Here is a 5,689-nt window from a genome sequence, read left to right as displayed (position 1 = left end):
TTTAATTCTTTTAATTGTAGCTTTTAGGGAGATGCCATCCCCCACCCAAATTAATACATTCCTACTACAATGCATTCATAGTACAATGAATGAAACTATAATATTAAATTCACATTTCCCTAGAATTAAGACAAGTGAATGAAGAGAGTTTCGGGGGAAAGAAAGAAATTGACAAAGAAGTTCACTGCCTTTTTCGTGTGTGGGTGGGTGGGGGTGCTAGGGATGGAAACCAAGGCCTCTTGCATACTACCAAAGAGCTCTACCATTGCACTACACACCCAGCCCTAAAGTTCATTACCTTTTACTGCTTACTTTTCTTTTCTTTTTCTATTTTTGGTACTGGATATTGAACTCAGGGATACTCGACCACTGAGCCACATCCCCAGCCTATTTTGTATTTTATTTAGAGATAGGGTCTCACTGAGTTGCTTAGTGCCTCAAAGTTGCTGAGGCTGGCTTTGAACTCGCAATTCTCCTGTTTCAGCTACCCAAGCCGTTGGGATTACAGGTGTGTGCCACTGCACCTGGTTTAATACTTACTTTTCATACAGCACCAAAATGATATTCTGTTTAGGGGTTAGTTGGGTCACTAACAACAAATGAAAAACAGTTCTCCATAGTTGTAATACATTGACCAGAACCTGGAATTTGCTAATGGGAAGCATGGGATTCTAATATTAAGTCTGCAGGAATCAACTGGTCCTGGTAATTGAGAGAAATCAGGAACACAGGAGATTCCCACAAAGAGGGGGTTGAAGTCCATAAACCTAGAGAGTCAAACTACTAAATAAAGAAGCATGACTTAGGTACATCTTCTAGAAGACAAGACTCTAGTTAATCTACACCTCAAACTGGCCATTCTAATAAACAGCTCAACCATCTACAGAACTTCCACCATCATATAAAAATTTGTCTAAGTTCTTTTCATTTCTAAAAGAGGGAGATGAATACACCATGCTAACCACTTTTCTTCTGTGATGTCATCTCTTATTAATTAACTTGTAGTCACTGTCCAAAACTGAGCCTTCACTGTTCTTAAATGAAAATCATCCCTCTTGTTGCCCATATCAACAAGTGTATTTCTTAGACAAAACCATTTAACAATAAGAAGCCTCTGTTTTTCATTATTTTAATTTTTTCAGACTGCTTATTACATGAGCCCTGACAATAATTTAATATATTTTACTTGCCCCTATTGTAATCGTCTTATTTGTTGGTTTTAATTATGAACTTCTTGGCTTACAAGTTCATCTGGAACAGCCCTTCCCCATGTGCACAGCTCCATGAAGATTTAGTCAACATTTCCCCTTACTCAGGCAAGGCTGTCATCTAGACTCAAGACTCTGGGCACAGGAATAAAGGGTCAGCATTTGAGCGTATTTTGGGGATAGGCTCAAGAAAACAATTTACCATGGTCCTATCTTTATATTAAGATCAGTTATCATAATCTTTGTTTGCTTATACACAAACTGGCATATTTTTTGCACCTTTTCTCTCTGCTCCTTCCCTTCAGAGACTCAATTGGATCATCTGTTTGAAGTTCACGTAATAATCTAAGATTGGTGAGAATACTGCATTTTCAATTTCTATCTGATTTGGAAGAAACATGGGAAACATTACCATTTGTTTTTGTTTTTTTAAACCCCTTTGTAACTAATTCACTGAATTTATTTTGATCCTAACGACTAATGCAAATTTCTTTTGGTGTTGATTAATCTTAGGGGTATTTTAATGGTATTTTAAATCAACTCTAAATAAGTATACTTAAGGCGATTGACCTAATGGTCACCATGAGGTTTCTCTATCTACGTAAATTTATGAATGCCCAGGAGGCTGTTTGGCTTCTTCAAGGCACTTCTAGAAAACTGGCAAAGGAAACACAGGAATCCAGAGACCAGAGGGGAGGTAATGGCTGGTTTTCAATCTTAGGAACAAAGAAAAGCCACAAATGGGAGAAAGTCAATGAACTTGTTCTAAACTCTGGGCAAGAGAACGGAACACTACCTTGTTTAATATGCACTTTTACTTGAAACAGAGGACCTTGATTTTTTTTGTCATAACCAACACACTTTGATCTGTGTTAGATCAGAGTCCTTTGATGTTTCCCTATGTCACAAATCAAGGCTCATGGATTTGGGAGCTGAAGGGAACTTTGAGAGTATGTGTCAGGCAAAGCCATGCCTTTGTGCTGTCAACCATTAGAAGTAAGAAGAGGCCTTTAGAAACATGTAAGATCAACATTATATTTAAAGGCATTCAGAATTTGTCATTTGATTTTTATATTACTATCCCCAGAATCTTGATTTTTAGATATCTGAATCATGTTGGCCATATCTTCTTACATTTGCTTCATGGAGGGTGTGAAATTTGAGCTAGTTTGGGAGAGAAAAGACAGTAGCATGGCAGAGATATTCACTCAATATTTAGTCTTCCCTTTCAAATGGGGAGAATCTACCCTTGCCATTTAAGTAGTCACGTGGCCTCCAAGAATGAAGAGTCCCCCAGCCTATGTTCATACTAACTAAATATGATCATGTCATTAATTTCAAGACAGTTGATGCATTCCTAGCCTTCTTCCAAGCACCACTGTTTGTCTTTCATTTGGTGTCTGTTTAGCCATCTTCTGTCCTTTATATCAGAATAGCTTCATTGACAATTCTTTCATCCAGCCTATCATATGTCAACCATTAGTTAGCTTTTTGTCACTGTGACCAAAACATCTGACAAGAACTTACAGGAGGAAAAGTTTAATTTGGACTCGCAATTTCAGAGGTTCAGTCCATGGCAGTCATCTCCACCACTCTGGGCCTGAGGTGAGACAGAACTTCATGGTAGAAGGACATGTCAGAGGAAAACTCCTCAGCTTGTGGCTGCCAGGAAGTAGAGAGACAAAAAGAGGAGGACCCAGGGATAAGATATTCTCTTCAAGGGTACACCCTAGTGACCTCCTTCCTCCAGCCATGCCCCACCTGCCTACAGTTAACACCCAGTATAGGAATCCTTTCAAATTATTAACCCATCAAATGGATTAATCCATCAAATGGATTAATCCATCAAATGGATTAATCCACTGACGAGGTTACAGCACTCATAATCTAATCATGTCACCTCCGAACATTGCTACATTAGTTCACACATGAGCTTTTGGGGGACACCTCATTCCAAATCATAGCATTTACTATATGCCAGCCACCATCCTAGACCCTGGGGACATAGTGGTGGCAAAACAGAAATCGTTCTGCCATCATAGAACTCTTGGTTTAGAGGAATAAGATGAGCATTACATAATCACTTAATTATCATTTGTCATAGGTGCTCCAAAGAAGAAGGATGAGAACATAGTTCTCATTTTTATTTTTTCATTCTCAAGTGGCCAGTTCTATGGTGTTCTCTTACACTTCCTTGGAAACTTCTAAACCCATTTAGAAACTCTGGTTATTATAATAAGGGCCTTCTGGCTCATCTGCTTTTCTCTCTTAACCCTTATCTCCTATCCCACACATAGGACTTGGTACTACCTCACTTCAAAGAAGCCCTGCATTGCTTTTGGAAGGCAAGATGTAAAGGCCCTAATCCATGGGATGCAGCACTTTAAAAAAATCATTGGCTTCACAGGAGTTCTCCAATAATAAAGAACAGACCACTGTTCTACTCATCTTTAAAATTGACTAGTGACAAGAGGAACTTTTTCATAAATCTGAGTATATTTATAAATTTTTAACTTGACTTTAATCTCATTGGTAGATAGAAAATATATATGCCATATCTTACCTAGCACTCTCCAAAGCTTCAGCAAACTAAAATGGCCAATCAGGGATAACCAGGAAACACAATATTCTCCAAGTAATAAAATAAAATCAAAGCAAGTATAAAAATCAACCAGTGAAAATATACCAGACATTACATTTAGGCAGCTCTCACACAAACAGTTTTGGATGGACAATTTTTATAGGACCATCTTCATAATAGTCATATTTCATGGATCACTAACAGTTAGATCTTAAAATTCTGTTAAAGCCCAAACCAAAAGCTTGTTCTTTCTAGAATGAAAATTTGTAATGCATTTGCAATCTGGATACTAGTACAGTCCACTGGACACAGTAGACTCCAATTTCACCTTCAGGTGATATTCCAGAAATCATCTCATACCATTGCAGGGTTTAAGACATGCTGCCTCAAAATCTGGAAACTTGGCATTTGAGAAAACAGCAGAAGCAGGAAGGACAATCTCATCTTGCCCTTGTCCTTCTTCCTTGAAGCAGGCCATAAACCTAGGAAGGTCACTCTCTGACCTCCCTCCCCCTGCTTCCCTGTAGACACTCATGTGACGTTTACGCTGCCCTATACCAACAAGGAAGGAATGTCACTCAGAAGAATCTGATCCTTTTATCTTTTTTCAGTTCTGGAGATCAAACCCAGGGTCTCATGCATACTGGGCAAGTGCTCTACCACTGAATAATGTTCCCATTTCTTAAAGTCTTCATTTTTGAAAGTTTTCATGTCACATAAACCTTTTTAAATCAATTCATATGCTGTTCTCTTATTCATCTGTCTTTTGTTATAGGGGTCTCGCTATGAACCTTGCTAGGGAGAAGGAAAGATATTACTTTTCTCCCCTATACCATCACAAAGAATTCCTAGCTGTGTTTGGTTATATAAATAATTCCCATGCATTCCTAGAAAACATCTAGAATGTTTTCAAAGCCAAACAAAGCTGGAAAATTATTGAATGCCAGCATGCTAACACATATACTCATTTCCCCCTTTATGTCCAGGTGCAAGGTATACAAATCATCTGCATGGCATAAATGTCTCATGTCAATGTCCTACGTCTTCAACCCTAAATGATATTTATATTGATGGACACCCACCTCAGGGAGAAAGTAGGTTTGTTTCCCATTCAGGAGATGACAGTCTCATTTTTCTCTAGTACCTCTGTCCTTTTTTCCCCCTGTCCTCACAGTCAGGTGATGACATCTCATACTTTTCATTGAGAAAGCTCAAGTCACTAGATAGGAAGCTTCTTTTCCACATGTGCCATCTTTTGCCTTGCTTCAGTGGAAGTCTTTTTTTTTTTTTTTAAATCTAAGGTGCTCCCAATCTTCTGTCATTGTCCTTTCTCTTTCCCACATCGCTTTTTTCTTCTCTACTAGATTACTATTCTCAGAATAGTAATCTATTAATTACAAACTCACTCTAGTATTCTGATTTCCCTCAAATTAACACCTTCTTAACTCTGTATCTCTCTATTCCTTATTCCTGGCAATTTTGTTGTAAGAGCTGACTTTATGTATCAACCTCACCGTTGGTCATAATTTTTAAAATACAGTCGTCATCCTGGTTGTTTTTTCTGTTGTTGTTGTTGTTTTCTGCACTGGGGATTGAACCAGAGGTGCCTTACCTCTGAGCTACAACCCCAGCCCTTTTTATTTTTAATTTTTAAAAAATATATATTTTTTTAGTTTTAGTGGACACAATACCTTTATTTTATTTATTTATTTTTATGTAGTGCTGAGGATCAAACCCAGGGCCTTGTACATGCTAAGCTAAGCCACAACTCCAGACCCCTTTTTTATTTCATTTTATTTATTCTAATTTGTTATGTATGACAGCAGAATGCATTACAATTCATATTACACAAATAGAGCACAATTTTTCATATCTCTCGTTGTACACAAAGTAGAGTTAT

This window comes from Marmota monax, unplaced genomic scaffold, assembly GCF_021218885.2.
Source record: "Marmota monax isolate L192 unplaced genomic scaffold, Marmota_monax_Labrador192_F-V1.1 WCK01_AAM20220418_F8-fsc00089, whole genome shotgun sequence".
In the NCBI taxonomy this organism is placed as follows: Eukaryota; Metazoa; Chordata; class Mammalia; order Rodentia; family Sciuridae; genus Marmota; species Marmota monax.
This window is presented reverse-complemented; position numbering follows the sequence as displayed.